The 13,492-nt window shown below is 34.6% G+C and overlaps 2 pseudogenes across 2 annotated transcripts; one reads left to right on the forward strand and one right to left on the reverse strand.

Annotated features, from left to right (window-relative positions):
• The first annotated feature begins 2,561 nt into the window (after positions 1-2,561).
• Positions 2,562-4,616, forward strand: LOC143570829 (SAGA-associated factor 29 homolog A-like; annotated as a pseudogene). Its single transcript, XR_013142001.1, has 9 exons — positions 2,562-2,751; positions 3,007-3,100; positions 3,196-3,275; positions 3,374-3,483; positions 3,549-3,634; positions 3,730-3,783; positions 3,855-4,005; positions 4,139-4,152; positions 4,345-4,616. The product of XR_013142001.1 is annotated as an SAGA-associated factor 29 homolog A-like (transcript).
• Positions 4,617-5,463: 847 nt separating this feature from the next.
• On the reverse strand, positions 5,464-8,092 carry LOC143570830 (putative methyltransferase PMT9; annotated as a pseudogene). The gene is made up of 7 exons (XR_013142002.1): positions 7,832-8,092; positions 7,581-7,745; positions 7,114-7,296; positions 6,412-7,006; positions 6,214-6,326; positions 5,912-6,130; positions 5,464-5,840 (listed from the first exon to the last, which is right to left on the reverse strand). The product of XR_013142002.1 is annotated as a putative methyltransferase PMT9 (transcript).
• Between the last annotated feature and the right edge of the window lie 5,400 nt (positions 8,093-13,492).

Consider the following 13,492-nt stretch of genomic DNA (forward strand, 5'->3'; position numbering starts at 1 on the left):
TTATGAATTAATCAAGGGTTTTTTAGAATATGTTGGTTGTTCAAATATGCTGGAATTAAATTAGGGTTTTTGTTTAGAAATAGATATTAAATTTAAAACTAGGGTTCACATTGCAATTAGCTCATTTTGACCAACAGTTGACCTTGATATAGTTTGTTTGTTTGTTGTGGATTATGCACTTACCCCTTGATTTTTTTTGTGTATTGAGAGCGTGTTCGGGATTGAGTTTGAAACACCTTATTGGCTTATTGGTGTTTTCATAAAGCCAATAAGTTGAAATGTGTTTGGCAATCACGAAATTTTTTTTTATTTTAGCTTTTTTATAAAAAGCAGTTTCTAAGGGGGTGTTTGGGATTCCTTATTTTACCTCCTTATAACTTTTCATTAAGTTAATAAGTTACAAAAATGTAACTTATTAACTTTTCCCTCTCACATCAAAAGCAATCCCAAACACCTTATTCTTTTTAAAAATTTTAATAAGTTATAAGTTAGTGAAAATAAGCTCCCAAACACCCCCTAAAAGCCCAAATCCTGGCTTTTCAAAATGGCTTTTTGAAAAAGTCAATAAGCAGCTTTCAAACTCAATCCCAAACATGCTCTGAGAGTTAATGTCAAAAGATAAAAACTTTGGTCTTATTATATTAATTCTTAGTATGTGAACACACTCAAGAATCAAGTTAATGTTTACCTTTGTTTTCACATACATTAATGGAGGTTTTGTCTCTTTGTTGGGCACCATAAATTTCAGATAAAAGAGCTAATTGGCTAAAAAACAAACGATTTTGGTTCAGTTTTGTAACGATTTATTTTTGTGCGGTAATGTGGTGAAAGTTTGAAACTTTGACAAAAACGCTTGCAGTTTTGTAACTTCAACGAGTCTTAATTTTAATGCGTTTTAGATGACAATGATAAATTAAGAAATTTTGGTTGAATGAAATGATCTTTTGACAGATAACAAACAAGTTGTTCAAGCTTAGAAGTACGATGTGAAATTGTCAAATTTTTGCTCTTATATAACCATTTTAAAACCTAACAATAAGCGTTACAGTGACATCTTCGTATAATGGCAGCATTCCTTTTCTGCCAAACTAAAATTTGGTTATGATTACGAAATTTTGATGTTTTAAATTGTTTATGTGGGCTCAACTTTATTTTCATATTGCCGTTATTAAAAGGAAATTTCAATATTAATAATCAATCAAGTATTTTGTACCAAGATATCTGTTTATTTCACATGATAACCGTAGAGACTAGAGACTGAGGGATCATACTAATACAGGTTAGTTTAACATGCCACTTAACTATTTTATTTATTACTATTGTAGTTCTTCTCAGCACTTTCTGTTTTAGGTAGATTACCACTGCTATTTTGGGAGAATTTTATCTCTCTCTCTAGAAAACCTGTAACATATCATATCTACCCAATCGATACTTAAAATATCATATATTCCTTTTTTTTTGGCTTATGTCCGTTTTACACTCTCTTAAATATATCAATATTAACCCTATTTTACTTTAACTTTATATGGTTTAAGCAGTCGTAGAAAACGAGAAATAGCTAATGATGACAAATTGATTCGTTGAGATTAAGAAATTGAGTTAAAAAACTTTTTAAATGCGAGATATTTTTGTTTTGATGTTTATATTCTATTTACTTCAAGAAGAAAGGGTTAAAGAAATGAGATTATGAATTAGTTAATATATTTTGTGATCAGATATCATGATATGCCAAAAAAAAACAATATTTTTAGATTAATTTGGACACATAAGGTAATTTCATTGATGTAAGTGTATATTTAATTAAACAGTGAATTATTGTTGTAGTAGTCAATAGCAAAATACTTAGTTAAAGGTACTGAAGAGGATGGAAATATAATATTTACACATAATAAAGGTCAACGCGTGAAAAGAAAAGTCGATACGGAGAAAAATGATTTGTTTCTATTAAAATAGGTGAATCTGTTATTTATTGATAGGTAAATATGAAAATTAAGTTCAAATGGGTACATATATAAATATAAAGTTTGAGTAGAATAAGGAATGATTAGTCATATTCTGGATTGTTTTAAAAAAAATGAGTAAATTTGATATTTCAACTGGTTTGTAAGGATATATACAATTGCTTTTTATGAAGTCGCACCGAGCTAGTGCTTGCTATCTAAAAATAGCTTCATGATAAGCGAATCAAGTGGTTGACGAAAGATCTAGTCCTCTCCTTTCAGTCGAGCTGAATTCTAATTCCTCGCTTTTCCCTATCTGGTGCGGGCTTAGATTCCGTTGTCCCTTTGCGCTGTGACTACTCCCCCTTTTCCGCTTCACGCCGAGCACGCTCTGAAGCAAACTTTGCCGCTGTCGGGTGGCTTTTTTTTAAGTTTGGATTGGGTATATATGATATTTATTAAGTTTTTAGGCGTATGTATGAAATTCACCCTGCTATATTTAGTACATTTTCCATCTATTATAACTTTTTGTTCACAACCCTCTTTCCAATAATATCTCTGTCCTATGATAATGAAATTCCCTTTCATCTGCATCTAATTACGTTGCTGTTTGTAACACAATTGCTTCACTTTTGCAGCACGTGTAAAGATCGTGAAAAAAACTTTGTAATTTCTTGAAATAAGAGGAACAGTATGTCCTCGCCGGATATTTCTGGAATCTTAGATCAATCAAAGGAGCTTGATCGTTTAAGGAAAGATCAAGAGGATATACTCCTTGAAATCAACAAGATGCATAAAAAACTACAATCAAGTGAGTATCATACTACTATTTTTAATTTTTTTTAATTTGGTTATCTAGGGTTTGATATCTATGATGGATATAACCGATTGAATAAGATCTGTTTCTTATTTAAGTTTGTTTATGTTATATGTATATACCTAAATTGCATATTTGATTTTTATGCTTGGAGTTAGTAGCTTACTATTGTAAAAAAATTCCCAATATGCGGTATTTCAGATAGTTAAATAATAACTATATTTTTATTGTAATCTGATACTTGTGCAGCTCCCGAGGTGGTGGAAAAGCCCGGTGATAATTCTCTTTCACGGCTTAAAATGCTTTACATTCAAGCAAAAGAACTTTCAGAAAGTGAAGTAGCGTATGTCTTTACAATGTTTAAACTTTTCATTTTATTTTTTCTTTTGTTCAACAGCAATTCTTCAAAGATATTTTTACATTTTACTTTGAGTGCAGTGTTTCTAGTCAGTTGTTAATTCAGTTGGATGCTTTGATACCTTCTGGACCTCCCGGGCAACAAAGGAGAAGGATGGGTGGTAATATGCATAATGAAACCTTTTCTTCTTTTCTTTTATTTATAAAATTTTGTTATATTTTCTCTTCTGAAAGCTTTATGAGGTTTTTTATACTGCAGAAGGTAATGAACAGAAGAAGAAAAGAATGAAAGCTGATCCAGATGTACCAAGGCTTTCTCCTTCTCTTAGAAACCATCTCGATCATCTTGCAAGCTTAAAGGGCGAACAGGTAATTTCACACTTTTTGTAATCGAATGCACGATGAATTTAACTCGTGAATGCAAACTTTGCCAGGTTGCTGCTAGGATAACTCAGGAGGATGCTGACAAAGATGAGTGGATCATTGTCAAAGTTATTCACTTTGATAGGGAAACACGAGAGTAAGTACATGTGATTTCTTTAACTGATGTGGCAGTTTATTATGTGACTTTTGATGTTTTAAGCGTATGTGTATATGACTTGTGAGTTTATGCAGATTTGAAGTTCTTGATGAGGAACCAGGTGACGATGAAGAACCAGCCGGCCAGAGGTATATGCTGATTATGCTTAGATCAATGTTTCTAGGCTTTAGCTCAAAATGTTTATATTAAAATATATTAGGAAGTACAAGTTGCCAATGTCACATATCATACCTTTCCCGAAGCGAAATGATCCATCAACTGCGCAAGATTTCCCTCCTGGAAAACATGTGTTGGCAGTTTATCCGGGAACAACTGCTCTGTATAAAGCAACTGTTGTCAATACTCGCAAGGTAATATTACTCTATTCACCTATTTTGTTGGTCCTCTTCATGTTTCAGCTTATTTTGTGATGCCCGGGGCGTTTAACTAATATTTTGTTGTCATTTGCTTGCTGTTGTTTCTGGGCCTGATGTGTATCTACAGAGGAAGACTGATGAGTAAGTTTAAACTATCTGCTCTACGAAAGATATATATTGACTTTTATGGTCAAAGAAGTCAATTTGGTATTAGAAATTGAACAACAAAAGTATCTGTTTTTACTTAATCTTGGACCTTGGTTGACCATGAAAGTCAATGACATGTCATTTTCCTATAGTTGACTCTTACGCTGGTGTCTATTGATTGGGCAGTTATGTTCTTGAATTTGATGACGACGAGGAAGACGGATCCTTGCCTCAGAGACATGTGCCCTTCCACAAGGTAGTTCCCTTCCTGAAGGGCACCGGCAGTGAAATAAAAATAAGATTGATCTCATAAAGTTTGCTAATTATGAAGTCACAGAAGTACCATGAGGTTGTATTTAAACTCTTTTCTCTGTGTGTCTTGTAATATAAACCAAACCATAATGGTTTCTTTTAGTTTTATATGTATTCCAGAATGAAATGAATTTGTTTTAGGTTTATATTTTTAATTCTAAGGGGGAAAAAAGCAAGTTTGTGTTGGATTTACTGTTAGAACTGAATCACCATGGTTCACATTTGTTATTAATATGGTTCTATGTTCTTGACTCATGTTTAACGATATAATGAACATCATAAACTTTTTTTAAAAAAAAGTAAATAAACTCGCTTACAGAAACCTCATTTGACAAAATCAATTCACACAGCCCTGATCTCACCTCTGGCCCTGCTACGAATCAAATCAAAACGATTACAGTATTTGCTAATACTGTAATACTATTATGCTATAATACAAAGTTTTGAACCACGGAAATGAACCAACAGAAGCTCAACGTGTACAAACTTGTGTCAAATTCAAGCTCGTATAACTCAATTAACACCATGACCTGAACCCTTAACAGCATTAGTTACATATCTGTATGCACCTGCAAGGACTCAAAAATCTTTACAAGAATTCAAAACTTGACTCGCGTGTTTCAAGCTTGTACCTAGATAAACTTCAACTCGTTTTTAGCAACACATACGAGTCAATCTAATAAAATCTCATCCCAACAAACAACTACAGCATAACTGTTCTAGATTCCCAGGATAAACAAAATTCCCATACATATGAAATTGTTCAAATACATGGAAGAATAGACTAGATTTAAAATAGACATAAAATTCTTCAAATACATTGCATAAAAATGTATCCATCTATGGCTGCGCACTATCCCCTTCTTTACTCTAATAATCTTATGCCCTTCGATAAAAATATACCAGAAAAAATATGTCCAATATACGTTCTGCATTCTGCATCCCCTCTTCCTCAATTCATCAGCAACATCCTTAAAATAAATTCATAATGTGTTTATGAAAAAGGAGTATAGAACTGTTACCTGATTAAAAAACAAAGATTTAAAATCTTGCAGCCTCTTCATCATCTTTATCATCTCCCCATATTTGTTTTCTAGCAATTACAACTCGTTCATCACTAACAGATAGAGCATCCGTTTTTGGTTCTACCTCCATTGAATATCCATCCCATCTTAAAGCAGTCAAGAACTTTCTTATGTGGTCAACAATGGTTGACTTCTCTTATGATAACAAACCCTTCAGGCCTTAACATACGAGCCATCTCAATTAGTAAATCTTCAACACTGCAACCACGATTTTCAATCTCCGTAAAAACCGACCACGCATGAAGCAGGTCGTACGTGCGTGGATATGTTGAAAAAGATTCACACCTGCAAAACACAATCCCATTAGATTTTATAAAAACGATAATTTTTCAAAGTGTTATAGGAAAAGTGCAAACCAATCATGAACTGTTCCGATTAGTCCACGGTCATAAATAATCTTTAACTTGGAAGATGCGTTAACAGGAGCAACATTCATCACCCAAACATCTTTATCCAAGAGCTGCGGCAAATCCACCAAGATTTGAATTCATATCCATCACATTTCTAATTGAATCTTTTTGTATCACAGATCTCATTTGTTTCCAATACTCTGTCACTCTTTGATACCATGTGTTCTGCATCACATCATGAGTAAACTTAACTATCAGTAAATAGTTAACAAGTAACAATAACTTATGTGTTAAACTTAGATGCTTACAGTGTCTTCTTGAAACTGATCATGACTAACACCAATTTCATCAAGGCGAGGAGGTGGCTCACTAAGCCTACTGGGCCATGGTTGAAGCCCACTACCTTTTCCTTTATGCATCTCTGTATTAAGCGGAAAAAAAATGTATATAAACAGTGTATAATTGTATATACAAAAGTTAAGATAATATAATTATACACTAATTACTTGTAGAGTATGGAGTAATGCAAGCTTTCATCTGCACATTCCAACCGACATCTGGATTATCATCTGAACCGCACAGAGGTGGGTTCGTTCCTGGAGCTCGTTTATGATAACAGCTATTACTTACTGATTTAGCCCATATAACTGTTTGATCTCGTCTTGAAACAACTCTCCAACACATCCTTTTCAAAAGATCATGCATAGCATTCCAAATTCTTCTATTTTCCTCATCATGCGCATATGCTTCTGGTGAAGAATACACAAAATAACCTCCTGGTCTAAGCAATCTATCTAACTCCAAAAGTAAAATCCCATCCCTTTGGAGCCAATCTATCCTACAACGTGAACAATGAGCCAATTCAAACGATCTACTCGGGTAAGGCAGTCTTTTGGTACCCAAAACTCCTAATGCTGATGGAATCCCACGTTCAAGTGCAAACTGGATTTGATTTTGATGCACATCATTTGGTGCAAGTGACATAGCTATTATGCCTAAAGGTAAAAGATAAGCCCCAAAACTTGCAACACCACATCCCACATCAAGAACCGTTCTGATATGTCCTCCATTGTTGAGTTTATCACCAGGACACTTGAGCATCTATATGGTTGTAAAAGTTGAATTAAACAAAATGATGCCCTAGTTCTTAATTCTTAATTCTTTAAACAATAAGTTAATAAGTAGTGAATGGCATCAAGACAACCTACCGATGCAATCGAAGCTATGTACTTATCAGCACCATAATGAAAATGAGTTCCTCCACCAGGAAATCTAATCTTTTCTCCAAACACTGTCATCCAATTCTGATCCGATTTCTCTTGTGCAAGATGCGTATGAGGTATGTTAGCCTTCCAAACCTCATCTCTACTTTGAGGCCACCTAATCGGTATCTACACACAACACCTAACATTAATTCATTATTAAAAAAAACATCTTAACTAATATGCTGTTCAAAAAGCTCGAGGCTCGTGGTTCACGCGATAAAAGCTCGAATAAAACTAGCTCTAAAAAATTGATTTGAAACATCCTGAGCTGATTTAGATCATTTTTGTAACCGAACCAAAATCGACCCAGGCTCGGCTCGTTGGCTTGATCTTAAGCTCGTTTAACTTCAAAATCGAGCTAGAGTCTAGCTAAGCTGCCTCGTTTATATGAATATGACTCATAAACTAACCTTGTATCCAACCGGAGGAGGAATAAGGCAATTATACCGTCGTGTAGCAGGCGGACAATGCCGTTCATAATGCTCCATTAAACTCAAATTAAGCTTCAACTTCAATTGATAAATAAGATGTCTATCCAAACACGGTATCAATTCCGAATACCTCATATCACAAACCTACAATAGTACAATTCAACACAAAACCTAACCCTAATTAACCAAACACACTCATTCAACAATTCAAAACAATAACCACTACTTACAGGCAAGCTTTTAGGCACTTCAGGATTGCGTTCATGATCTTCAAACAAGTCATCGAAATAATCATGATGTTTCTGCAGAGAAGCTCCGATGACCGGATCCGTACCGTCGTCCAAAGCAATCACTTCTTCCGATCGGCGTAACGCAGGCGCAAATGTGGCGCCATTGTATAAGCAAATCAATCCGAGGAGTATGATTAGCCCTAGCAGAACCTGTTTGAGTAGCTTTTTACGGCGAATGAGTTCGCCGGCAGTTGATTTCATTGTTTCCAGAGGTGTGATTATGATTCCATGAAAAGTTGAAACCCTAGGTGTGAATTAATTAATAAATTTTATTCAAAGAACCAAGGAAGGAAGGAATAATAAGTTCAGTGTTGGTGTTATGCAGATAATTTAAGGCAAGTTGCAAATATATATATATATATATATATATATATGTATATAATATTGGAAAAGATCTCACTGTGTGTATGTGTGAGAGAGACTCCGGGATGGGTCGGAAGTCGGACCATGTAATTAAAAGTTTTTTGACTTTTCTTGTGGTGAAAACCCGAGCCCGGTATACCCAAACGCGAAGCATTTATGACGGTGTATTTGAAGCCTAGAAGGTATAGGTATGAGATTGGTTTTACACTTTTCACGTATATGAGATACGTATTGGATTAGGTGATCAACCGATTACCCGAAACCATATACCCAACCATAAAGAATTTAAATTTGCAATTTAAGTTTTTCTTAACTATTAACTATTGGCTAAATGTTTCATTGTCATTATTCCTTTGAAATATGTATTCTATGATATTATTTATATTTTGTATGTTAGTGAAGTATATATAAAGTTATGTAAAAAATAATAATCATACTATTTATTTATATGATAAGATTTGTAGGTATGTTATTGTAATAATACATCATACTATTAACTTGTAATAGTTTGTTATATAGATAAAAAAAACATATATGTATAACAATTATAATGGTAAATAAAATATACATGGAAATTCTTATCATACTATTTATTTATGATAAGATTTGTGGGAGGAGGTAAGTGTAATTTCTATTCCTATAAGTAAGGATCAGTAGCCATTTAGAAACGATAAGAAGAGATATTATATATCTGTTAGGCTCATTGTTTTAACATGATAAGGGCGTAGCCCGAGACCACTTCGGTGGTTAGTATCCATTGTAGATCTTATCTTCTTCAATACAATATAGTTTACATGCTTGTTTTCATCATTCTTATATTTCCTGAATTCAGTTTCTATCATTGGTCCGACCTGCCTAACCTCTACTCTACTTTCAATTTCAATTTGATTTCCAGATCTGTGTTCACATTTGGATCTCAGATACAATTAGATTTTCGTTCAATTCTGTAACACCCCGTAACCGCAGCGGAAACGTAACCGGGGCGCCACAGACACCTCTGATATCAACCACATTGTTTATAAAGAAAACTGAATACATTAATATACTTCAAATTACATTATCTCATATTTCATTACCGTCTAGGTGATACACACATCATACAATACGATACATAATTCTATTTAATATAATGTATCATAACATCCCACACGCAAATCTTACACACATCAAGCACTTAGCACGTAAGCAATCACTTCATCTTAATTGTACCTGAAAAGCATGTGAGAAAACGGGTCAACTACGAATAGTTGGTGAGTTTCACAATTTGAGTAAACCATGATAAATCAATATCATAACATAATATTATCGATGTAATTATGCTGAGCCCACAAGTGAAACCTCTGACTATCCACATACAACCCCGTGGCATACTCCGCCCACGGACCTGCCCCAAACCGCTATGCCTAACATTACATAGCAAAAATATATAACAACAAAATAGACATGTGCAACTGGCTGGGAAACATCAGCAAATCCATGCCGGACCAGTTGGGTTTGTCAGACTAATAGTACTATTCACACTCTACCGGCTTTCAGTTAATCACTCGTGTTGCGGGGCCTTACAATGTTAGCAACTCAGACAATTACCATCTTAGTACATTTCCGTACGATTCCCGTACAATAAAACATATATAAATACACGCAAATCCATGCGTTCAGTATGTACTTAAACATTTCAATAGTAACATGCTTCCGCCCCGAGAAAATATTTGAAAACAATTCAGAAAAAGGGGCTCGTGAAACTCACCTTAGCACATGCAAGCAGGTAACAACAGTCATTATCAGTTAACACGTCCAATCTGTAATATGATCCCTACGATCGTTACTATACAATCACTATTAATATAGCTTTAACCGTGTTAACCGGTACATCTGGGGACACTGTTAACCCAGTACTGTACCCGTTCCGGGGGCAATGTTAACCCAGAAACACTTCTAGGGACATCTGGGGACACTGTTAACCCAGTACTGTACCCATTCCGGGGGCAATGTTAACCCAGAAACACTTATACGGACTCAAATTGTGATATCGTTTAGAGTTCAATAGTCAAAGTTACTATTCGTTTGTTTTTCCCAGTTTTGCGTGCCTAGCACGGTTATCCGTTTTTACGTTTCAAAAATGAGTTTGGTCACACACGACCCGAAAATAGTGGTTGACTGATAATTTAATTAAAGCTGTGAAATTAGAGCTCGGTTTAGACGCCCCGATTGGCCGCGTGACCCGTTTCCGTCTTTAGTGTACCGGAAACTGTTAAATCGATTAAAATTACCCAAATCATCTGAATTATTTTCGGATGATTTATTTTTACTTGTTTAACACAGTTATATGAAAATAGTTCATTTTTAGGGTTTTTATACACCGGTCAGCTCGTTTAGGCGAACTTTACCGATTTACGCGTTTTAAACTTTAAAAGTTTGTTTTTATTTTCTTTAGCACAAATAATTATCCGTTTAATCTCGGATCTTGAAATTTTGCACAAATCACTTTTTGACAGTGGGGAATTTTATAAAAATATTTCCAGAATTAATTTTTATATTTAAAATTTATTTATCTATTTTTAAACACCATTTAAACACTAAATATGTCGTAAATACCAAACGACCTTAGAAAAATCCCAAATTTTTTCTGGATGACCCCTGCCATCCACATAGTCCCCTGTAATTTTTCCAGAACCAAAATCTCTCTTTAAATGCCATTTTCACTAAAACCGAGCTAGAAAACCCTAGAACTCGTTTAACCGAAAAGCCTACTTAGACTTCTCCAACGGACCTAAAATTTTGTGTGTGACTTTTACATGTTATAAACAGATTATCTGGAATTTTCCAGAATTTTTCATGATATTTAACTATTTTTCACAATTTTTAGCCAAAACCGAGCATTAAATTCACCAAATATTCATCCTTTGTCCAAAAATTACCAAATTTTCGCAGAACTCATATTTTCATGTATTTAACACCTCTGTAAAATTTCATGACCTAAATCTAAACCTACCACAATCTGTCCAAAACACTCATAACCGACATAAACCGAATATACCTTTCGTTTTCCGCCACTACAAGCTACAAACTCGTCTTTCCACCTTATCTACCACTAAATATAGAACCTAAAACCAACATACCACAATACCAAGCAAGTTACACTCACAATCAAGCCTCTTACACTATAGTTTCGGTTATTGTTTCAAAACTAAAGTTTAAACCGTAAAAATTCGTTTTTGGTTCGTTTAACTCCTTTCTTGGACCAAGATCCCTTGTATAACCCGTATACATCACTTGATCATGCAAGAATCGGTTTTCATCTTTGAAACCTCATTTTCTTGCAAATAAACTCAAGAAACGAAGATGAACACGTACATAACTCGATCTTTACCTCGTTGTTCTTGCTACAAATCTCGGTTTTTAGTTCATGGAGTTGAGAGAAAATGAAGATTGTTGAATGTTTGTGTTTAAAAAAAATAACAAGGCAATGGGGTGATCCCCTTATGCCGATCGGAATTCAATGGGGGGTGGGGTGGGACCCACCTCTCCATTTCTAGCCACATGTTTGGATTTCTGAAATCTGGATAACGTTTTGGATAATCTGGTTCAGTTCGTTTTTCGGTTAAATGTTTAATCTAACTTAAAACGAGGCTAAAACGGTCGTTTTCGGCTTAAAAAAAAGAAATTTATTTAAAACCAATTTAAAAACTTTAAAAACTTAAACCATGACATTTATTATCTTAAAACATCATATTATTAATAATTGCGCATCTTTTTCGGCTTGATCAATCGTCTCTTGCTCGGTTTGGTATTAAAGGTTTCGTTTAATGATACGACGTACCATTAAATCGAAAATTCTTTTTCTGTGCTTTAATTCACTTATCCCGAAGCTTTAATACTTCGTAACATTACTAAATATCATATATCTCGTCTATAATTGAACCCTCGATTCGTTCGGGTTTCAATAACTATCGATCGATTAATCGCATGTTCAATACGATAAGTTATATATTCACGTACAATCAATACAGTGAACCATGTATTCTCGTATAATTACTATGGTAATTCATGTACCCGACATTAAATATAACGTAACTACTGTCTACCGGTTAAGGTATCCCTGGTTTCGTCGGAATCGTTACAAATTCCAATTCAGTTCTGATTATTGGATCTGAACATGCTTTCTCTTTCTAGTTTATACCTTCAAATTCCTCCATCTCTCTGTTCCTTTAATTTCGGATTCAATTATGGTGAATCAAACCTCTCGTCTCAATACTCGTGACAAGCAGATCAATCAATTACAGCAGGATGTTAATGATATTAAGGCATCGTTGGCTGCGACTTGATCAGAATCAAATGAATTTCAGAAAACTGTCCTTGATTGGATGAAGCAACAGGATAAAAGTCCGATCAATTCTCATATCGTCCGGTCTGGTCTTTCCAGAGGCAGGGGGGTCCGTTGCAACCGCTGTTTGATTCCAACTCTGATAATAGGGCACCGTCTGGTTTGCCTTGGGTGGTGAAGAAGGTCAAATTACCAAAGTTCAATGGTTTCGATCCTCAGGGGTGGATCCAAAAGGCAAACCTCTATTTTGACATCAATGGCACTCAGGCGGATTTACGTATTCGCTTGGCTCAATTGAGCATGGTGGGAATCGCTCAACACTGGTTCACCATTGTCACTCAAGATAATGATTCTCTCTCTTGGGTGGAATTTCAGGGTGAATTATTGCAACAATTTAGCGGATTAGAAATTCAGAATCCTTATGAATGCTTAGCTACTATTCAGCAATCGAATTCAATCTTTGATTACATAGATGATTTCGAGTATATGTTGTCCTTAGTTCCTCAAACCAAGGGTTCGTTTACGTCGTCCATTGTCACACCCCGACCAATGAAGGCGGAAACGTCGAGGCGCGACATGATTGCTAATTGCACAATGACACTATAAAGTTACAATATTTAAACAATTCATTTAAATCCGTATCATCATAAATAACACAACAATTGTACATACAAAATGCCAAATAGATAGATAAACAAATAACTTGTTCTTTTATTTTCTAATATCCTAAAGCCAAGATAATAAGTTTCTTCAAGTAATCCAATCAAGCTAACATCAAACCTGTAACATTGCATAAAATAGAGTTTGTCAACACAAAGGTTTGTGAGCAATTTTCATAGTTTTGGACAATAAGTATATAGTATGAAATTCACAACTAGTATATGAAAACAATAAATAATAGCAACAATTTAAAT

The sequence above is a fragment of the Bidens hawaiensis genome, unplaced genomic scaffold (genome assembly GCF_021521415.1).
Source record: "Bidens hawaiensis isolate Kalapana, Puna unplaced genomic scaffold, B.hawaiensis_p1.1 tig00025093_1, whole genome shotgun sequence".
NCBI lineage: Eukaryota > Viridiplantae > Streptophyta > Magnoliopsida > Asterales > Asteraceae > Bidens > Bidens hawaiensis.